This window comes from Tympanuchus pallidicinctus, unplaced genomic scaffold (genome assembly GCF_026119805.1).
Source record: "Tympanuchus pallidicinctus isolate F22 unplaced genomic scaffold, pur_lepc_1.0 scaffold26, whole genome shotgun sequence".
NCBI classification, from domain to species: Eukaryota; Metazoa; Chordata; class Aves; order Galliformes; family Phasianidae; genus Tympanuchus; species Tympanuchus pallidicinctus.
In genome coordinates, this window is record NW_026294743.1 from 12,476,721 (window position 1) to 12,501,034 (window position 24,314).

General features: G+C 36.7%; 1 long non-coding RNA gene across 2 annotated transcripts; it reads right to left on the minus strand.

The window, feature by feature from the left end:
- Positions 1-1,073: 1,073 nt before the first annotated feature.
- Positions 1,074-13,370, minus strand: LOC128084398 (uncharacterized). Of its 2 annotated transcripts, XR_008208513.1 has the most exons (4): positions 13,268-13,370; positions 12,962-13,054; positions 12,635-12,815; positions 1,074-2,392 (listed from the first exon to the last, which is right to left on the minus strand). It is a non-coding gene; the product is annotated as an uncharacterized LOC128084398 (long non-coding RNA). The 2 variants fall into 2 exon arrangements; XR_008208512.1 differs by lacking the exon at positions 1,074-2,392 and having other exon boundaries at positions 12,165-12,815.
- Between the last annotated feature and the right edge of the window lie 10,944 nt (positions 13,371-24,314).

The following is a 24,314-nucleotide window of genomic DNA, read 5'->3' on the forward strand; positions in this document are numbered from 1 at the left end:
AATTTTGGATGTTTGATAGTGCTCAGGCAGCCCAGGAGTAATCTGGGAAGGAAAAGAAAGACTTCGTAACCAGAGTAAGATTTTTTTTCTCCAAAAACGTCTGTTAGAATCCTTCAGATTCTGTACATAAAGTATATAAACGCAAGGATATAAATGCAATATATATATATATAAATGCAAAGGATTTTATCCAGATGGAAATACTTTTATTTCAGTAATTTTTAGTAAGAACTAGTCATAGAGTTAAACTGGAGCATCATTCACATCACTGAGAGAAAAACCATTATCAGTAGTGTTTCTAACCCACATACTCCAATGGCAACACACTCTGCATAAAATACTGAGTTCAAAACGTGGATCCTTTCACATGGACCCAGCCTATCAGGCAGTCACAAAGGTCTTGCTCCCAGCTCAGAGCTTACATGCTTATTCAAAGGTCCAACTTAATGTCTCCTCACTTCTGGTAGATGTCATCCTTAGTCGAAACTGAGATGAGCAGGCAATTTGTCTACCTAGAATGACCAGAATAAAGAATAAGGGCTGTGAATCACAGAAGAAAAGCAAGAGGGAAATGAGTGTTTCATTTGCAAATTCAGATACGACTGATGTTCAGAGAATTCAGACTGAAAGGTGACGATTAGAGTGAGTACTTGTAGGTACTCATTTTCCTTAGAACTGCCACAGGTGTTTACTTTAGAGTATTCCAGCTTAAATGAATTTCACAATAAACTGTTCATTTATGAGATGTGTGCATTTCTTCCTGCTGAAATGACCTCATGTCACTGTTGTGTATTTAGTGATAAGAAGGTCTCGCTCCAGCAATAAAGTCATGTGGAATGCATTACTCAAAAGCCTATTAAGCGTAAAAATATTCAGCATTTATTTACCAGATTGAAAGAACAGTCCTTAAAAGGTTAGATTGTAGTGCAGAGACTAAAATATATCTAGTATCCCATTGATTTGACAGCCTGCCATAACTGTCTCAGATAATCTTAATTAGAACACAATACATACACATATGCTCACACACACAGACACACTCACACACACACACAAAACCTTCTGGGAAAACATTACCAATTACTAAGAAAAAAAAACCACCAAAATCTGCTTATGAGAAAATGCTTTTGACAGCTATTACACAGACTGTTATAATTCTCTGGATACCTACTGTAAATGGAAGGTATGCATCTTCCTCAGACTAGGACAGGTAATGTTAGATTGAATTAAAATCAGTTAGCATCTTAGTCCTATCCACCCACACGACACATTGCTGACTTCAGCTTTTGCTGAACTTTTCATCTTGAAAAGAGGAGGAGGAAGACTGCTTGCCATTTCTCTCTATCAACATAACCCATACAATCTATTCAAATAAGAATCAGCATTCAAGAGGGGAGAAAATAAGAGGCTTTCATGTCTTCATCGCCACTGAAAATATAAGGGCTCCACCTTGAGGCAGAACCTAGAGGATATCAGTACGAGGTGTAGTAAAGCTCAAGTGTGACAACGATCACATTAAACTAAAAAATAATTTGATGTCTTCTGAATGTCTCTGCCTTCTTATTTTCTTTGCACAAAAGAACCCATGTGTATACATGTCTGCGTGTTTTCAGACAATTTCAATTCCAAAATTAAATTCATGTCAAACACGAAGTTTAAAGAAGGGCTTCCAAGCATAATAGAATTCAAACAGAACACAGCCTGACAGAAGTATTCCTTCAGGAATGGGAAGTATTCCAGTTTCTCTTTCATTAGTGTACAGAAGAAAATTTTGGACTATTAATAATCTATTCCTCCTAAATTAGCAGTAAAAAAGATTATTAAATATCAATTTTTCACTTGAATAAAATATTTTGTGTTCATTTTAAATACACGGAAAAGCATTGTAAGTAATTTGCTAGTAACTAATTTGCTAGTAAACTGTGAAAACTTCAGTACTCAATATCAAATTGCTGCTTCTTCAGGCTGCTTCAGCATATATTATATTTTGAATAACAGCCTATAAGCATTTAGAATCTTTCTAGTTAATCCAAATTACATCAGTTAGATGAAAAAGTTAAGGCATATCAGAGCCCCCCTCACATTTAAAAGGATGGTTATCAGGATAGCGAGATAGATTTTTTGTAGTACTAATGCCAGATTTGGTTGAAGATGGCTGATGTGGTTGCAGAGCAGCCCTCCATCATATTTAAAAAAACATGGCAATCTGAAGTACCTGTGGAGGCCGGTCACACGCGGTGTCCCTCAGGGGTCGGTCTTGGGACCGGTGCTCTTCAGCATCTTCATCAATGACAGATGATGGCATCGAGTGCAGCCTCAGCAAGTTTGCAGGTGGCCCCAAGCTGAGCAGTGCAGTCGATGCATCGGAGGGAAGGGAAGCATCCAGAGGGACCTGGGCAGGATGGAGAAGTGGCCATGTGAACCTAATGAGGTTCAACGAGGCCAAGTGCAGGGTGCTGCATTGGGTCGGGGCAATCCCAGGTATTGATACAGACTGGGGGCAGATCTTGAGAGCAGCCCTGCGCAGAAGGACTTGGGGTCCTGGTGGACGAGAAGCTGGCCATGAGGCAGCAGTGTGCGCCTGCAGCCCGGAAGGCCAGCTGTGTTCAGAGGAGGCACTGAGATGAGCAGAGGGCCAGAGCAGCTCTCCTGTGAGGAAAGCTTGAGGGAACTGAGCTTGTTGAGCTTGGAGAAGAGAAGGCTGCAGGGAGACCTCATTGTGGCCTTCCATTACTTGAAGGGAGCGTATAAACAGGACGGCAAATGGCTGTTTACAAGGGTGGATAGCGATAGGACAAGGGGGAATGGTTTTAAACTGACACAGGGGAGGTTTAGGTTGGATATTAGGAGGCAGTTTTTCACCCAGAGGGTGGTGAGGCACTGGCACAGGTTGCCCAAGGAGGCTGTGGATGCCCCATCCCTGGAGGCATTCAAGGCCAGGCTGGATGTGGCTCTGGGAAACCTGGTCTGCTGGTTGGTGACCCTGCATATAGCAGGGGGTTGGAACCAGATTATCACTGTGGTCCTTTTCAACCCAGACCATTCTATGATTCTATGAAGAGTACCAATAAACGGAAACAGTATTTGTAGTAGAACAGCAGAATGAGCTGTACTTGTAAAAGAAACTGATGACAAAAAAAAAAAAAAAAAAAAAAAAAAATCAGTAGTGAAGTAAACAGCTATAAAGCAAAGACAGCAGATTAGTACATAACTTGAATAAGGACTGGAGTTTGCTGTTTCAGAAAAATAGAAAAATGGACTGACAGACTGAGAACTTTGTAAACATACAATAAAGTGAGTTTACAGATAAGAAGAGAGATTAAAAGAGGCTTCAACTCTGTTTTATTTAACTAGTCTAGAGTTCTGTCATTAAGATAAACCTGACCTTATCTAGTACTCCATCTAGCGGTTGGGACCTTGCCCGAAACAGGGGGGCTGGAACCTGATGACTCTTGCCTCTTCCAATCCAAGCCATTCTATGATTCATAGGGAAAAAAAAATAAAATCCTTGGGCTAAGTCTTTGAGCCTATCTTTATTCTCCCATGTACAGAAATTCTTGTGATGACCTCACCAGCACTGATAGTTTGGTAGGACTACAAATTTCAATACTGTTGTTGTTTCATACTGTAGATTAACTGAACCATTTTATAACTTACTTGCATCAACTAACCTTTGAAGCCAATGAGAGACTTCATTTATAAACCCATTTGACTAGTCCCAAGATGACGGGAACACGAATCAAACTTTCAAACTGGATAAGCAGGAGTTACAGACATTTCAAGATTGTTCATTAATTTTTAATAATAATCAATATACAAAATGCATTTCAGTTCTCTTCATTGTTGATAGTCCAAATTGTGACTCTTCTCAGAAGTTATAGGGTAAACTTATTAACTTTGTGTTCCAAACTACTTAATTTCTAATTTTGTTATCATGTTATCATGATGTAAAAATGCAGTACAAAAAAACATTTAGGTTGCATTTCAAATTATAGATGCTGACTGAATTTTAAAATCAATCTCTTTTATGGCTTATTTTAATAAGTGAAACAATTTTAATTCTATAAAGCTGAGCAGCCTCATATAAATTTAAGAGTGCAACAGATGTTTCTGCTGGCTCATTTAGACTGCTTCTCCTCACATTCCTCTCAGCTGATGAAGTGCCCTTCTCTGTTACAAGGAATTCCTCTTACATCACAGTGGTACAGCTGGTTAAAATCACCATCTGTTCTCATAAATGCCTGGACTGTGTTTAGCCACGCTATACAGAACTTGAGAATTGGTACTGAAAGCTGGAGATGAACTCTTATAGTCCGCTGGATGACATCCGAACACATCCAACAGTTGAACAAAGGACCAAATACTATAAAAAGTCAAGGTAGGATTGATTTTTTTTTCCCCCAATCAATCTTAGTTTGCTTTTTTTTAAATGGCAGATCACTATGTTATTTGTAAGAAGAGGGAACAGCCTTCTTAAAATCTCTTCCTCCCCTGCCTCCCTCTCCCCTTATCAAAAAAGGGAAAACAATTACACTGATAAATCCTGTCCTGTTTGGCAGACTGTAGTAAATCAGATTTAATTCAATAACATTCTTTCTGTTGCCACTGCCTGGCAAATATTTATGCTCATCATCATTTATTTCTAGAAATGTTTCAGGAGCTCTCATGAGGCTCAATTAACTTCATTGTTAAATGAGCCAGTTAGACAAAACACATTAAAACCTTTTGCAACTTAACTTTCACTGCCCACAGAACTCACTTCTGTTACGTGCTTCAGCTCTTCTATCTACTAATATTTCTACTCCTTGGCTCTTGGCTGTTTGAGTCTAAACATCTGTTTCCCCACAAATATATATGTACCTTTTTCTTTTTCCACATTCAAGAATAATTTACTTTGGTAATCACCTGATCGAAGAAAATGCACATATAGAAGCAGCAGCACTGAAATATTTCAACATATATTAAACTTACAAGTATCAACTTCCTCGCATTTGTTCACTTCCACAGTGCTGGAGAAAGATGATCATCCACATGGCAATGAAAACCACTGAACACAAAACTGCAACTTAGCTACATTCCATTTTTTTGTAATGGCAATGGAACACCAGAGCAATACTGCAGATATAATGGAGATCTGTTTGGTTAAGACACCATCCAAGCACACTGAGGGTGTTCTCTTTACTAAAGAACTCTGCAAAATGTCGTGCTTCACAATTACACTCTGTGCTTCATTTTCACCTCTTCTTTCACAACAGCAAAGATAATCAGCGTGTAGATTGCTAAGTGATTACAACTTTTCTTGGATAGTGGGACAAATATACATGGATAATAATATAACAGTGTATATTATAAGCATCTCATATGAAGCTCTAATTTTATGGACATTTTTTCTTGGAGATTCATCCTCACCTTCCAAACATTAGACAGCTTTGGCACAAAATATAAATTCCTTTTTTTTTTTTTCCAAATAATTGCCCTCATGCACGTTAAGTTACATGAAATCTGGAAGGCAAGAATGGTTCATAGTGCTAAAGGATCTAGCCCATGCATAAGTATGATGGTTAGCCAGATTTTCTGTAATTGGTCTCTGGCACAGAACACAGTGAAGCTCCCTCTTCACAGAAGCAAATGAATGCTTCTATTTTTCTGACTTTACTCACTGCTTGTCAACAAAGTGAAAACTGAACTAATATCTAATTTCCTTAAAGAAGCACACTTATGAACAACATGAGCAATGCATAGAACACGTTTTCCTTAATGGTACAGAGTGCTATGAATATTCAGTTTTTGAATGAACTGATATTAATTTCTTGCTGATCAAGAGACAGAGGTTAAATTTTACAACTAGTCTGAAGTAGGAAGAAGGTGAAATTAAATGTTCATTCTATTCAAATGCAATACTTAGTCCTTTCAAAGCTGTTTCCTGGATTCTAAGGTTCAAATAATTACTGACTAATTACAATTTTATTTCACTAGACTTGTTAAAATTCTCAGCAAGTACCTACCTTTACATTTATAAAGTAAAAAAATATATATATTTTTTCAAGACAATATACAGATAATTCACCTTTTCAATAATAGTCCCTTTTGAAGGAAGAAATCATGATTTTTCTCTCTAAGATTTTTTATGGATATGTAGATCACTCCAGAGTTGACGAATCCTATATTTTTTTTTCCCCGTGGAAACTACAACGGATGCAAAGAGCACAATAACACCAATTTGATAGAGCAAGTTCTTAATTAAAAAACATAGCTATGTATTTTCATCAGCAGTAAACAAGAGTCTGCATGCCACACGCATTCAAAACTGCACTAGCAGAAGTGACCTACTATTGCTGTCACCACCCACCACCCCACTTCACTGTGCTCACATCCACTACAGAATTGCAGGGGCTGGAAGGGACCACAAGACATCATCAAGTCCAACCTCCTTGCAAAGTAAGCTTCCTTACAATAAAGAATTTCAATGCTAGGACATTATTACCAAAGAATGAGTTTTGCACTACTGGAATAACCAGAAGTTTGTCAGTTCAAAAGGAATCTACCTTCCATTCTTCTAGGAGATTTTATTAATGAAAAGCACGTTACTTAAAGCAGAGGGAATTACATATTATTGCTTTTAGTTTGGTATTGTTTATTAGCAGACTTGACTTCTCTAGAGGAACAGACAGATTTATGTCAATAATTAAAATTTAAAAAATAAAAGCACCTCCAGCAGACATTCATTTGTTACTATCTGATTAACTACATGTAAATTCTCAGCAAACACAATTTTAGTGTAATTCTCTGGTCAGCGCTGGCCATTGATTTGAGCTACATCCCTGAGTGTCAATTCATAAATGGAGAAGATAATAGTCATCATATCTGCTTGAAGTTATACACACTTCAAAGAAGTGTCCTTGGAATTACAGTAGTGCCGTTAATTCTAGGAGTCTGTCCTACTTAAATAAGTGCTATTGGTAAGTAAATGTCTGACAAGGCTATCAAAACACAGGCAGACCTAACATTAACATTTACAGTAGTGTCAAGATGTTGAGTCTACCTGTCAGATGGTAGTCTTGGCTAAGATAGATGCTTAAAACAAATCTACTTGCCTCCAGCTCTCCTCTGGAGTAGTGTAACAATCTTATTTGTGAGCCAAGAACCACATATGCCATACAAAAAAAAAAGATACCACACCTTGCATTTTGTTTCAGTAATTGAGAGAAAGCTAACTCCACTTTTGTTACTTCCATTGTCAGCTCTGAAATATTTGTTTCCAGCACAAATTCAAATTCTCCCTTCAAGTGTTCAGAAAATATTTACAGAAGTAATAAATTTAAAACAACAAATAAGACCTCTCCCATATTCAGATTATCAACATCATCAGTTTACTGAATAATTCCACTTAAAATTTTGCATTTGTTCTCACAAGGCGTGTCTTTGAACCAGTCTTACCCACGTTATCATAAAGATGGTTGATGGTTTTACGTGGCAATGCTACTTACATATCACAGGCTTACCTCTGAAGTAATTGTTACGATATTGATTTTATTTGTAACAGTAACAGAACCAGGAAGATCATTTTCCTTTAAGAAATGTTATTTTGCAGAGAGAGGTAAATTAAGAAATTATTAGAGAAGGATTGCTCCATTCTGAAGTATTTAAACAGCTGAATTCAGGCCACAAACACAGCATTCAGAGACTGGTATTTGGCCTATCATACACTTAAATCGAACCTTTAGAATTTCACAGATTGTCCCAATTTCTAAATTTTCTTCACAGAAAATTAATGGAACTCACTTTCTGATTACTGTATTTATTATGATGCAGCAGACTCTCTTTGCAAGTCTGCCAATAGACTGAAAAGAATGAAGCTGTAAAATGCATTGCTATATTTAATTTAAAAGCCAATTATTACACACAAAAGACTTAAGTTCTAAACTATAAAAATTTTATACAAAATGTCAGAAGGGATGTCAACATAAAGAAGTAGAATACAGAATAGTATGAATCTTCTAAGTGGAAATATTTCATTGTATAGACAGGATTCAAATAGCAGCTTAACAAGAAAATAGTTATGTAATCAAGAAAATAATTATTCTACAGCATTTCCTGAGAGATGTGAACAACTCTTTGTTAAGCATATTTTCTTTTACATCCATGAGAATGCTGCAGTAAATTTAGAATGGAAGATCAGCTATTTTCAAATACCTTACCAATCTCCCCAAAGGATGACATAATTAAAACAGAAATTCTGCTTGCAGTTTTTTCTTCATTAATTCCAGATTCAAATATAAAGTTCATTAGTCAAGGTTTGGAATAATCTCGAATCAGGGAATCAAGCTTAAAAAAATAAACTCGTGATTATCTGAAAAGAAGCATCATAATGTGATACGACCTTGCTCAAACATCCTGAGTTACAAACATTAGTAAAATCAGTACTAATATTAGCACTGCAGGAAAAATATTATTAAAGAGTATTGAACAACATTAATGATTATCATGTATTTTACAATAATTTTATTGGCTAAAGGCTTGGTAAGAGAGCAACTATTCTGAAGAGAAACACATACATCTACAGTGAATTAGTGGAGCCCCTGCAAATTGCTGTGGATATCCAGGCAACCATTCATCTGCTGCTATTAAACTAAAAAAAGAACAGTTACCTTGGCAACTGCTGTATCTGATATTACACTGTTATTTCTAATACGAAAAAAAAAAAAAAGAAGAAAATTCTCATGGTCTTAGGACTGGGTTGCTGAGGCCAAATGAGTTTCATATTTTCATTGGCAGCGTCATTAGAGATATCACTGCAGACTTACTAATGAAGCTCTCCTGATTTTCAAATAGACATGAATCGAAAGCGTTTTCATGATATTAAATCAAATGACACCCAGGTACATTCTCCATCTTTGGAGAATCATTTGCTAACATGAGTGCTACTCCAAATGCAATGCCTCCTGTTTCATTCTGTCAGCCCACGGTGGCACAGCAGTACAGGTTGAACCTTCCCATCAGTGTTCCTTTACATGTTGTTGCTGTGTGACAGATGGCAGCAGAGGGGCAGTTTGACAAAATGACACCTGACCTGGAAGTGCAGATGAAGCAACGGTGTGTCACTGAATTCCTCCACGAGGAAAATACTGCACCCACTAACACTGATTGATGCTCACTGAACACTGACAGAGATCAAACAGTGGGTGGTGCATTTCAGCAGTAGAGACAGCAGCATGAAAGACCAACCTTGTTCCAGATAGTCATGAAGAACTTGCTATGGCATAAAAGAAAATAAAAACAAAACAAAGCATAGCTAATGGTAGTGACTGTGCTGCAAAATAGTGTTTTGTGACTGAAAATTTGCTCTAACAAATGGTGTTATTGTGCTTTTTGCACCTGTTGTAATTTCCATGGAAAAAAAAAGAGACATCACTTTTTGAGTTATGTCCCTATACACAACATAGGACTCGAAAGGAGGATTTTGTTTCCTTAGTATTCAAAATACACAATTAAGCTACATATTACCTACCAAAAATAATTCATAGAAAGGAGATCAGTGACTTCAGGACATGTGCCTTTCCCATGGCCTGAGGAAGCTCTTGGCATTAGATGGACATAAGCAGAAAAGAGTCACTTCCTTAGCCTGCCCTACAGCCACAGGGACTGCTTTGCATCTTCCAAGCTGCAAACTAAGGGCTAAGCACCTCTGCCTTTCCTGCAGCCAGCACATCCCTGATGTACTGCAGTATGTGTACAGGGAACCTTGGGCAGCTCTTAGCTCTCCCACCCACTGCTCCTTTCTGTACTCAGAAAGTAGTTGAGTACAGAAGAGGTGTTGAAGTACTTGTGTCTTTAAAATGAGAAGAAAAAGCCAGTCTGAACTCAAATACTTGGCTTACCAATATCGTGTTTCCAAAAAACTACTTACAGACATTTTAAAATCACCACGTACGAGCCCCAAAACGATGCTTTTAAACATCAGTCCAACTACAGTTAGCTCAAATTATCTAAGCTTTTTTCTCCCTGAGTATAGCAAAGTGATGCCTCAAATTTAATTTACACAATAATTATTAAACTAGATTTCTCTGAAGACTCATACAATACAATCCATGTTTCCTCAATAAATAAATGGTTATTGCGTATTTTACAGTTTATACAGAATTGTTTGGAATGCACTACGGGATACTAACTATGGAATCATTTACTGACCACATCACACAAATATCACTTGTGGGTTAGAGCTCAGGAGATTTTAAGGAGTTTAAAAAAAAAAACAAAAACATTTATCAATAAATTACCTTTCCCAAAGGAGTTTTTATGGAGTCTGATAATTTAGAAATTGAGAATGAGGATGTGGTACATCAAGAATTATGATACAGGATACAAAAATTTTCTTCTACTAATGCCACTGATCTGTCAGTTGTTGATAGTGCAGAAAATAGCTTTTGTACCTGAAACTTGTCTCTGTTGACAGCATTGACAAGAGAGGCATTATCAGATGAACATGGCATGGAATGTCTCTTCAGTTGAAGGTATGAGGATACAGTTTGCACATGGAAGCCTACCAGTAATTGTGGAACTATTCATTTCACAGGTTACACTGGTACTGTTCAAAATTATTTCATCCCAATGTTCACCTATAGTCAATGAAAATCCTAGCCCGAAACAATTTCAGTTTTTTGAGGGGAACAACAAAGTCAAACAAGAGGGCCCCATCTAACCTACCTCAATTCTTTCTCCCACATGAATGAGTATTTGCTTTGAGCATATTACAGTTCAAAGCTTTTGTTCAGAATTGTCCATCATCAACATTTCACTAATTTGCACAGTCATCCTAACACCATAAGCATACTCCTAGTGCAGACAAATTCAGACAAAGGAGATCACCTTCAAAAAACATTAAAAATTAGGAAGATGAGTCAACATTTGTATACTTCTGATCTTTTAGATTAAAGAGGACTGCTTATTTCCACACAAAATGGACATTATCAGTCTGACTGGTTTCATAGGGCATTAAAAAAAAAAAAAACAACTTTTTCTTTACAGTATATGCTATGGCTTCCTTTGATGGGGGAAAAACAGAATGAAAGTAGTGAACACAGCCTGTATTCCAGTCTGATAAACTACTAAGCCACACTTCCACTGTTTGCAATATTATTAGAAGTGCTGCTTTGCACAATCACTGTTGCCAGTGGACTCAAAATCAAATCTGAAGTCATTACATAAAAATGATACTGCAGAACTCAATTTTAACTTCATTAAAGGAAGAAAACAGCTGACAAACGGAGCCATCCACTCTGATGTGTCTCAGCTTCAAATAATGCATGAAACAATTGGAAACCCAGCCTTAGGGTTGCTGCTGCTCCTTTAAAGTAGTCAATGGTACTTACAGAGTTAAAAACACAGAAATGTAAGACTGCAGAATTAAAAAGTTAGTCATGAACCTCACTAAAATGCAGGTTGAAGCCAAAAGAATTAAAACTACATGAAACCTTGATCAGCGTTTGAAAGGGAAAAGCGAAGTCTTTTGTTAGCACAAAGCAAGGACAGCACAGTGTTGCCAGAAGGATTACACAGCCCTGAATAATTTCACAAAGTTATGAAATAATTTTAGCAAAGAACGAAACATAAAGAACAAAAACTTAGTAAGTTTTCATCAACTGGCAAACTTTAACATTATCAGCTTGTTCTTTCTATCCATTTATAAAGCTGATCAAACCCACTTCAAAGCATCCTGAAATCTAACATCAATCTCTGCTGTGGCATATATCTCATTTCTGCATCCTGTAACTTTAATTCTTTTGAACTTGCATCTAAATAGCTCAAGACAAATGCTTCAGAACGTGACTTGCACAGTGTAAAACATTGCTGCTGATTATAAAGTAAACCAAATTCAGGTTGTATTGTTTTCCTGTTCAGTATCTGATCTTTTAAACCACTCACGTGCTTTACAAGCTTCAGATAAACTACATATGTTATTTGTTACCTCCAATAAAAAAAAAAAAAAAAAGAAGTCAAATATCTGTCCTGTCTTTGTGTACTCTTTATACAGCACTGGCCCATCAAGAAAGTAGTCCAGGCTTGGTTGCAGCAATGCTTCAGCATCAACAGAAAAAAAAAAAATAAAGTTCTCTCCTTCTTAAAATTAATAACAATAACTAGCTGTCTAGTTATAATACAACCACATGAATTAGAAATTTTAAACCAGCCAGTTTTACAGCATCCTCTGATTTCCCTGCCTTCTACACATGCCATTCTGACATCATAACTCAAATATAATATTCTAAGGGAAAGAAAAGCACACTTCTAAACTACAAGCAAGATTACGAATACTTTTGACTAATTTAAAACAATTTATTCCTTTCAGGCTATTTGTACCATTAAAAATACCACTGTTCCAATTTCACATTAATTCATACAGACTTGAGGCAGCACAATTCCTATTCAGATACTTCTCATACCCCCATCCCACTTTTCCAAATATGCATATGGCTTATAGTCTGCATAAAGTCATATTACATATTTTGAGGTTATCTCCTACCAAAAATTGAGGGCTTACTCCAAATCTGACAGTTTTTAGGAACCCAGAAAACATTCCTTTAGGAAGAATTTAAGCTAATTATTTCTTTTACTGAAATTGTTCAAAAATTAGTACCTTTTCTGCTCAAGTGTTCATCTATTTCTTCTCTCATGCTACACTTGAAGTCACAATTCTGCTTATGAGACTGCAATCAATTCTGCAATATTCAATTACAGTATCTCAAAGATGTAGGCTTTGGTGAATAATAAAGCAGTCAATTTGACCTCCTGCAGTCCTGCTTCTTATTTTAGTATTTCTGAAAATTACAAAAGACAAATACTCAGAAAGCCAGTTCCTACAGCATATTTTATTCATGGGATCAAAGGCAATTTTCAGATTTTTAACGCAAGTGCTGAGTTGTCACTGCAATACTCACTGCAGATTAACCAAGAGTGGTTTTACCTGCACCAGTGTTGACTATGGTTGTAGGACACCAGGGAACTCTGCCAGAGGTTCTGATTTATGCTGACTGTTCACTGGCTGCTGTGATTCTTACTAAAGTGAAAAATACAATGAAAAAATTGTCGCCAGGGAGAAAAACAAACAACAAAATACTACACTTATAATTTTATTTTTTTTTTTTAAGGCAATGTTTCAGTATTTCAAACAAACAAACAAACAAAAAATATACCAAATAGATATTATGAGAAATGTTACAGAAACTTCAGAGCTAATACATGGTGGAAACATATATATATTTATTAGTACCTAATTCTTTTCCTTCGGTACTTAAATCTGCAGCATTACGGTCATTTTGCCAAAGTCAGACATCAGAAGTGTTGCTTGGTTTCCATAGCCACTTTCTTTTACTAATCCAGAATGTATTCCTGGACCCAAAAGATAGAGCATGATCCTCACAGGTGAATACCTACAGAGAAGAGTGATGGAATCTGGTCAGATTTTGATAGAAATTGTGCTGAAAGAGTCTCCTGATGTTCTAAATGAAGACAGCAGCAGCACAATTACCTTGTAGCAACTTCTTTTAACACCAAAAACTAATATGAAATTGTCATCATGAAATCCCTTCATTATTCCCTGGAACAATGCTTGAGGCATTATGCCTGATGCTGTCATTATCACAGCTCTGCACCTCATAAATGTAAACTGGGAATAGAAAGAAAGATGGTGCATGATATTAAAATCTGCCATTTTGAGAATAATGTTTCAAAACAGATCACAGGGCTCAGATGATGCCTGCCTGCCAGTTCTTGCAGCTTTCAGTATCAGTTTATAACATCACCAGCAATTTCACTGCATAGAATCAAAAAAAGGCAGGTGCTCCTGTTCTCCATTTTGGCTCACCTGGAAGATATAGCTCATCAGAATGTTGAACCCAGTCCATTGTTTTAATTGCTTTAAAGCAAGAAAAAGAAGCATCCTTACTAAATTATTCCTCTTTGCCTCATGCAGTTCGGCTCTGCATCTCTAACACAAGAATCCCAAACTATTCCCTCATATTACATACAGCCTGGCAGTAGCAAAAATACATTATTTTCTAAGTAGTTTTCACAACACAAAAGCATTAAAGCTGCTCTTGTAAAAAGATATTCTCAAAAGCAATTTAGTTTACAGAGCTTTTCTCCCACTTTGTCTCCTTTCCATGCTTTCTTAAAATGAAATGTTATACACTCTTACTCCATTTTCGCAGTTACCCAGCTAAAGAGGTGAACATGCCAGCTCCATCTAGTTCATAGATTACAGCTATCCTTTGGAAGCAGAGGTAAATTCGTTTTGGGCTTTTTTTTTTGTTTTGTTTTGTTGGGTTTTTTTTTTTTGCATTAAGAAACTAACTGAAGTGAAGCTTGCATAAGGCATGAGGCTAGAGCTGTACACACAATATACAAAAGCACAGAGCTTAGCAAGGCCTACAGACTCTGCACTGGACACAGAAACTCCTAAATGCTAAGCTTTTACAAAATTGAAAAGCTTCTATTTTTCTCACTGTAATTCCATTATAAGAACTGCTCAGAATCCAGTGAAACTTGAAAAGTTACACCACCACCACCACCACACAAAAGCCACTGATAGCAAGCAGAGAAATCCACTGCACGTAATTTCAATCGAAGTAGAAAAAGGTTCACAAATGAAAACCGTAACTCAGGAGTACCCCATGTTAGAGCTGTGTGGGCCTATTTTTATTGTAATCAATTCTTCTTGAAAAGATTGCTCAGGGTTAAAAAGCTTATTTGCAATCACTTTGACAATATGGCTCTATTTGTTTAAGTTTCATAGGTAGAATCCATCGGTAGCCTTAGTATTTAACTATAATTGGATGATATTTATTCAGCTAGAACATTTTTTCTGACATTTATATTACCTCAAAGGACAACACCACCTTTGGAAATTCTATTTCAGATTAAGCTAATTGAACTTTTGAAGGCATGGAAATCTTGTCGTGAATCAGCATGGCTGTTTATGACTTTGAAGGGGTAACATATCATAGAAATTGACTTCTTTTCAGCCTCAGTGAAAAGGAATCAAGTTGCATGAAAAAATAAATTAATTCTAGGCAAGACAGATCCCTAGAGGTACATTCTCTAAATGCTGCACTCCCATAACACATACACACTTTGAAGACAGCTTTTTTGTCTTTATGGAAAGGCTAAAGCTATTCTAAGCTAAAATTTATTGCTTTCATTGAATATCTCAGTCTAATAATGAAAGCATTTGAAGAACTAGAATGTATAGCAATGTATACATTATATGCTCAAGGTAAATCATTAAGCGTATGGGGAAAAATGAAAAGCTTTGGAAAGTCTCTGGTGAAACTGATTGTGGAATATAAGCCAAATTACCTGTAATTGATAGAGCTTCTTATTTAGAAGTCATTAATCTAAATGCAGGTCATGTGAAGTAGAAAACAAGCATTGAATACAATTTCCTGAGTGAAAAGAATGGGTATTCTCTGACCAGCCACCAGCAGCAATGTTCATTGTTTACAAGAGAACTAAATAGCTGCAGAAAACTGTGCATGAATCAGAGAGGTGTGTTTCTTCTTCTTAAAAACTATCTTTTTCACTGTCTCTTAGAAAGCCCACCATCAGTTGTTTTTTTGTTTTGTTTTTTAAAAAGCAAGTTGTTACATGCTATAACAATACCATTATTAACATAAAAATTAGAGGTTCCAAGCCCTTTATCTGCAATACCAAAGAGGTTCTTTCTGTATGTGCTCAAATCCCTAGAAAACTTTGAAGTCAAATTAGGCACTGCAATACCAGATAGTAATCACAGTCAGGCATCCCATCCCATAGCTGAAGCATGAGTTCTTTTGAGGTTCTGGCTTTATAAAAGTATGTCATTCCTTTGTAGGCAAACTTGATGCATAAAATTAAGCTTTCCATGGCATGCAAAGCAGTGTATTAAGTTAGGCCACATAATATTCAGAGAACAGGACTGTCATTTTTGTTCTACAGGAAAAGTCTATTCAAAAGCTATTTGGGATCAAACACACTGGTTATTTCAATTACTTTGGCAGTTTGAGATCATATAGCAGCTGGCAAATTTGTGACAGGTCTCTTGATACAGTATTTACACATGCTTTTAGATATCATATTTTCATCAGTAACAAAAACTTTCTTGGTACTACTCCTCCACCATAAATTTTAGTAAAATAGGATATGAAAGAACAAGTACTTGCCAACACTAAAATTAACAGCCTTCCCTTTCAGTATACAGAAATGCAATTTTACAGCCCCATTTAGCATAAGGATGAAAGATTGCTGGAGTTTACTAGAAGAGTATAAGTTACCCAATACACTCTTGTAAAATATCCCCAAGGACTACAATTAGTCTTAGGCTGGTTGGGTTTGGAAAGAAAGCCTAAAACTGTCATTTAAGTAAGGCTGAAAAGGAGTTTCCAAAGGAAGAAGTTGGTTGCCAAAAATTTAATGCCTCTTGGTCTTGGGTTAAGGCTCAACTGAGTTCCTAGGTTTAGGGTTGAGAAGAAAAGCAGTTCTTACAGCTGCAGCATGAGTAGGGCTAAAAAGGGCTCCAAACCAGGGAAGGCTGCCAAAACAAATTCCTCTGGGTCCCAGTTGGTAGAATAAAGATTCACTGAGGACCTGAGGTTAAGCTTGGCAGAGAGATATAGAGATATTCAGCATGAGTAGGGTCAGAAAGGGGCTGCCAAAGGAAATCTCCCCTAACAGCTTCCTCCTCTGGACCATATCTGGTGGTCTTGGGTTAAGGCTATGGTTGGGATTGGAAATGGGTTTTAGAAAAAAAGAGATTCCAGAGCTACGGTTTGTCTCATAATATGGTTCTGCATGTTACTGTAATAATCTAACCAATTTCACAAGAGTTATCTATTTCCCCCAGCTCTTCAATGGCATCTCAATTTTGTTAAAAGTCCCTTACACATCAGCAGAAACAAGCTCATGGACATTTTCACATATGTAACCCTGAACTTTTTCCCCCCTAAAGCATTCTCACAATCTAAGGATTTAAATTTCCTGGATGTTTATAGCTCTGCAGAGATATAATCTTACTAATGAATGGCCCAAGATCAGAAGGAAGAAAAAAAAAACATAAATCGTGAAACCTGAGATAGCTGCCAATTTTTTTAAATTTATTATTTTTTTTTAATACAACACCTAAAATCCTGATTCTCTCATAAGAAACTTACAATTCTATTTTTTGCTCTCTTACATCCGTAGATCAGGAATAACTCATGGAGAATGGGAAAACTCAGATCAAGTCAAAAGTTAAAGAAGATTATAATACACTACCATCAAGATTGAAGCATAGAGAATAAATTAGTTCGGGAAAGCAATGCTCCACCAGATGGCATTATACAGAAAGTAAGAACCTCCTACCTGTTCATTCTTGTACCTTTTATGAGTAATAAGATTTCAAGAACAAACTCATAACTAGACTTATAATCAACATAAATTTAATCTACATTGATTTTGACAGATCATAGCAGACCAATGAAGCTCAAAGTTTCTCCATTTCCCTTAACATCAGGGTCATCAGCACGCCAAAAAGCTTAGGAAGTTCTCATTTCCTATATATTTCCTATATATATATTTTTCTAACAGACTTCTTGTTAATTTATCAAAAATACCTCTTATGCTTATGGAAACATTGAATAAGAATAATACAGAATATTACTTCAGAGAATAATACTTCAGTATATATTAGTATGAACAAATTTCTATTCTCTTCATAAGCTATGTACAGTTACACTCCTATTATTGCTGTCTCCTGCCTAGTTATCCTCTCTCTCTCTCTCTCTCTCCTGTATATTTTACAACCAAGATGGAAAGAAAGATGCAAGTTAGGTAAGAAAATCACGTACAACTGATATCTTATACAATCAAATAATTGTTTGAATTAGAAGGAACCCTTAAAAGCTACCTGGTCCAAATACCCAGCAATGAACAGGAATATCTTCAGCTAGATCACATTGCTCAGAGCCCCGGCAGCCTGACCTTGAGTATCTACAGGGATAAAGCATCCATCACCTCTCTGGGCAACTGTTCCAGTGCCTCACCACCCTCACTGTGAAACACTTTCTTTATATCCAATCCCCTCTTTTAGTTTGAAACCCTTTCCCCTTGTCTCGTCACAACAGACCCAGCTAAAGAGTCTGTCCCCTTCCTTCTTATGGATCCCCTTCTGATACAAAAAGGCCACTCTCAGGTCTCTCCAGAGCCCTCTGTTCTTCAGGCTGAAGCTGTTCTTCAGCCTGTCCTCACTGGGAAAGCGATTCCATCCCTGGGATCATTTTTGTGATCCTTCTCTGGACGTGGTCCAACAGGTCCATGTCTCTCTTGTCCTGAGGACTCCACATCTGGACACAGTGCTCCAGGTGAGGCCTCACCAGTGCAGAGTATAGAGCAGCTGTGTGATTCCCCTCCACATGCTGACCACACTGCTTTGGATGCAACACAGGATATGGTCAGCTCTTTTTATTTTTTTTGTTTAAACCTTGCAAAGCTTCCACTTTCTAAATCATTTCAGTATTTACTCTTTCATTTAATTATTCCTATTCACTTACATCCTGGAATACTATTACCTAAACATCCTCGTCCTTTATTATATAAGAAATCATGAATCTAAGTTGACAACATACATATTATGGATTAAGCCAAGATTTCTAAATGCCTTCTGATTACTTCAATTCTCAGTAGTCACCAGTAATTCATTTACTTTCTTAAAAAAAAAAAATTAATTTCTGAGCTGTCCAAACTCTAACGTCATCTCCTAAATTTTCAATTATATGTCCTTCATAAAGACATTGTTTTACATTCATTTTTCTAGCATGTATTCAGCATACTAAACAGCTTCAAATTCTTGCTCTAGTTCTTACAAGCCAAGAAAATTATTAACATAAATAAAAAACTGCCAAAGAATATACACATTAAGCCAGTGTTCCTACACTTACATCATTCTTAAATATGTGTAAATAAGTAGAACTAGAGTCTTGATGTTTAAAACAGGGTTACTGAAATGCATGGTTATCAGACAAGAGCATTAGATCTCCTATTCTTGCTTAACCTGAAAACACAAGCTCTCAGGTAAAATCTTATCCTTATTCCTATCAAAATGCATTTCTATATTCATCTGGCCGTTACATTTTCATTAATACGTCATCATCTTTCCTGACCTGCTGAAAGACAACAGTTCAGTGTTAATGACAGCTGTCAAGATTTGTGTCAAGCAGTACTACTGAAAAAATCATGGCAAATAATCTTCAAGAAAATGATCTTGTTTATGTTGTGATCTATTGCATATTGTCCTTTATCCAGCAACTTAAAAAAAAATAATTCACAGATTAAATTGAATCATGACCCACAGTAAAGTCACATTCTCACAACAAATAAAAATGCCTCATTCTAAATGGAGGGAGAAACATTTGATAGCTAAATACAATTTCCCATAAGAACAACAGCACCCATTGACTATGAATGATGACAGACTGCTGGTATTAAAGTCTGATTCTTGAAAATGAATTTCAGAATCTACTTTGCATGGCTTCAGTTTCTCAACAAGAGAAGAAAAAACAAAGAACTTTCTCCTTGGGCTAGCTGTAATTTTTTCATAATCAAAGTAATGATTTAATTATTGTGATGTTTGCTTTAGTTTCAGCAATCTGTCAGAACTTCTTGGTTAAACTTTTATTCAAAGGAGCTTAATTCTGTATTTTATAAAAGAAAATAAATGCCATGATATGTAATTTCACACAGGAGACTTGGATTTAGGACACTTAAATGATATCTGGATTAAATTGCTTCAACATGAGATATGTAAGTAAGCAGCATGTCTCACATACTTCATAATAACCTATTTGTAGGTTGACTGCCTCATCCATTCTTCCACAAAGGCAGCGAGTCTTCTTACGTTTATCTCTATGCCCATGACTTCCTCCAGAAGCTTGACAGCTTTATACATTTCAAAACACCTTTCCAATATTCTCTGTGTAATAGTTTCTGTTATAATGAGGGAAAGTTATTTGCACATTAAAGAAGCAGTGGTTCTGAGTAGCTTGGGGCTGTATGTTTCAGTTATTCAGCTACACCAACAAAAAAAACCACTCTTATATAAACTCAATGTTTTGATTGCTCAGTGTATGGGAACTGCTGAATCAAGGCCTGAACCTCTGATTGACCACATGAGGTGAGCAATGAGTCAGCTCTAGGAGCACAGGTGAAGGCAATTCTCCTGTGCTATCAGAAGGAGTGGAGTGACTGCCAGTGGGGAAGGGTCTCTTTTGGAGATTGTTCCTCTTGGAGTCTTTTCAGTGAGCCCAGGACAAGGGCAAGCTTTCCAACCATTCTTCTTTAGTGTGGTAACTTGTTTAGCCTAACTTTCCTGTATATCTCTTAATTATGACATCTGTATATTCATTGATTACACAGTCAGGTAACAGGCAACCTTCCTGCATTTCTCTTGCAGATGAGTAAAGCCAAGCCAAACCAAACAACAGCTCCCTTTTCAGTTTTCTTTCTATTTTCCCTAGACAGAAGTGACCCTGAGACAACTAGTGCCTTGAGACAGTAGCAGTACAGAGTTCCCTCTGTACTGACCTAAGAAATCAATGGTAACATCACTGAAGAACTTATTCGCTTTTAAGATGTGATGGCTTCTTCCTTCATAAGAAAGAGTAAAAGTTGGCATGTGTGTTCATATACAGCAGTCTTGAATACAAAGTTGTGCTACAGATAATCTTTGTTCCCTAACACAATTAACAAATATGTAGGAAATCTTACATTCCTGGAATCTTTCGATAACAGCTGACTGATAAGATGCTTTCTCCTTCAGTTAAAATGTGTTTATAGCCTGGAAAGTGGGTCACAAGCTAGTAAGAAACAGCATGCTCGAGTAAAACTAAAAATGCTGCTGCACAAACTTGAAGAAAGTAGAACACTCACAATCAAATAGCAGTACTCTTTCTGGGTCATTTTTCAGGTAAAAGGGAGGTACAATTACAGTTGTGAAAATACATTCTAAGGAATAATGACCCCTGCCAGTAGATCAGTGCCTTCTAAGTTATACTAGGCACAGTAATTGCACTGTCACCAGCCTGTAACTACTGTGCTTTCATTTTATTTTACCACACAACAAGAAACAGAAACCTCACTAACTCTGAATATGCTGCAAGACCCTGCCAAAGCCTTTACCTAAAAAAGCCATTTAAAAAAAAATAAATAATAATTTCTCATAAAAATTTAAATTGTCTTCATTAAGCTTTCTACAACACACTTTTCACATGCTATATTTCACATGAGATAGAAATCGTTTGTTGAGCTAGAAATATTTAGATTGGAGTAGTAAAACTCTGTTCATGCTAATAAATGAAGACTGACTTCAGGAACCATTTGCTTGTCACTAGTTCAGACACCACTGTACTGCACAAAATTATGTCTGTACATTCTGATTAACCATTCCTCAACTCAATCCAACAAACTTTAACATACTCAGGATCTAGACTGACAAAGACTCAAAGAAAAGGCACCCATGTGTGGAAATTCTTTACTGGCTACAAATGTTCTATTACATTTTAAAACTCCCATGCCACATCCTTGCTCAAATACTACTGAGCTTAGTTTATCCTTTATAGAATACTTCATTCATTCTTTATTGAATGCCTAATTCAAATTGTAGAAAAACCAGCATATCCACAACCTTGTTCCTAATCTCTTCTCTCTATATACCTGTAAGAGACTGCCTCCAGTATTTCCAACAGTCCATTTCTTTACCTGCTCACATCAAAGAAAATCCACTGCCAAAATGGTTTTAAAACATAGTTTCATTAATTCTTTCCTCAGACATATTAAAAAATTAGATCTGCTATGGGCCATATATACCTGACAGCCAGGCATTAAAGTACACCTATATTTAACTTTCTGTTTTCCCATCCCAATTGAAACATTAGGCTTAAACATTTTAACCAGAAAACAGAATATGTCATTCCCTTGCAGCTTGGGCTTAATCATGTCTTAGTGGGTGACATCACGAAACTAAAAAGTAATGTGACATTAAATATAGGAAAATGCAGACATGCTCCTAGGACATTCTAATATTTCTTCCAACAAAACTTCATTGATGGTTAGTCAAAATTAAATATTCTCATTGGAGACTCTCATTATACACAGGCTTTTAAAAAATAAATAATCATATAGTTTTTGCAGTGCTTGCTCTAGGGATTTCATCTATGCAGGCCACATGAAGCACTAGCATAATCCCAGTAGATGAAACCACCTCCTGATAATTAACGTGTGATAATCCACTGGAGTGCAATTTTTTCCAATTGAATTATTAGTACTTAAATTTCCTTTACTCACAATCCCTTCTGCTAGTGTGTGGTTAATCACTTACATTAGAACCTCAATTTCTGTTACACCATAGTGCAAAACGAAGCTCCAGCTCTTCCCACTGCAGTGCTGCCAACAGGGAGGTGGAAAGGAACACTGCACATAAAATCAGGTTGTATATTCTGTTGTGATGTTTGTAAGCCAGTTATCTATCTAAATGCAGCCCAAAAAGGTAAATGTAAAAAGTCAGAAATTTAAATTTTAAAAGAATTGTTGCTTTTATAAGCAAAAGCTTCTTGCTTAACAGCAAGAAAGTTTCACTTTCTTAGGCTTATCAGCTGCATGACCACAACTTTCCTAACACATCTATTAATTTTACTGCAGTGCTAAGTAAAAGATCCTTTGTGGCTCAGAGACATTTCATAACAAAGGCAGTTTCAGCTTTTTAGCAAGACTGACAAGACTGACAGAAATTTTATATTTTACTACAAAAATCAGTATTCACATTTTGAAGTGAACACATCTACAGCAAATTCTCCTGTTCTCCCTTGTGCCTGAGACCTCACACCCGGAATAGAAATTAAATGCAAAGACATGAAGAAACTATGAATCTAAAGAAAAAGTACAAGGTCAACAGTACCCTCTAGACATTCAAAATTCTCTCATTTGCGTTTCTTATGTACACCACAGTTCCTCTGAAATTACTCCCTAGCATAATGGCTTTACAAAACTGTCAATTTCATGCATTTGAGAAGTTATTCAGCCTTCATATTGCTTAGTACGTGCCAAGGTTGGTAAATGGGAACAGTCAGCACAGATTTATCAAGGACAAACCAAGCCTAAACAACCTGCATACCTTTTCTTATAACATGGCTGGAACTGGGGATGAGAGGAGAGCAGTGGAGAATTCAGCAAAGCCCTCAGTACTGCCTCCCACTGTGTTCTCCTTTGGGATCTGTCGTGTTTTAATATCTTGATACAGCAGAACATTCACTCATTGAGTTTTCAGATTGCACCAAATTCAGGTGACATCCCCAGCTGATATGCAGGAGGGCATAGCTGCAATTCGCAGTGAACCAGGCAGGCTGGGGGAGCAGACCACCTGTAATCTCATGCAGCTCTGCAAAGACAAATACAAAACCCCGTTTCTGCATAGAAGGAGCTCCTTGCAGTAACGTAAGCTGGGGGTGACTAGCTGAGAAGTGGCTCTTTGGGGGGGGGAGGGAAAAAAAAAAAAAAAAAAAAAAAAAAAAAAGATGTTGGAGATCTGTTTAAAAACAAAACAAAAGCAAGGCAAACACAAGGCAGTAAGTAGTGCGTCCTGGCAGCAAGGGATGTCAAGAGCATCATGGGCTGCATTAACATGATCACAATTAGTGATTTACTCTCCCCTCAACTCACCGCTCAGACCCTGTCTATATATCATTTCCAGCTCAAGTCCTCCAAAATGCAAGCTCAGCAGCTTTCCCTGGTGCAGAGCAGCTTTCCCTGGTGAGGTTATCAGAAAGACAGAGCCATAAGAGAACAGAGCTGGAGAATGACAGACAACAGGCATAAACAGAAGAATACTAACCTGAAAGGCTTTTTCTTTTAGGGCAGTTTGAACAGGCTGTCCACAGAGGCTGTGCAGTCTCCATCCTTGGAAGCTTTCAAAGTCCAACTGAATGAAGCCTTGAGCTGACCTCAGGACTGGACTAGCAACCTCCCAAGATACCTTCCAGAATTAATTATGCTATGATTTTCTGAAATCAATTCACCAGATCACTTGTACATATTGTCCAATACAGATCGCCCGTACAGATGAATATGACCCAAGAGTAACACTCCAGGTATTAATATCTTATGAGGAATAAGATAGTTACCAAAACAAAGAAAATGCACTTAAAAATCAAGAAGTACAAAATGTTTATAAACTACCATTGCATAATACATCTAATAATTTTTAAAATAGGAAGAAAAAAATGTATGATAAAACGCAGAAAGCATTAAGATTGGTA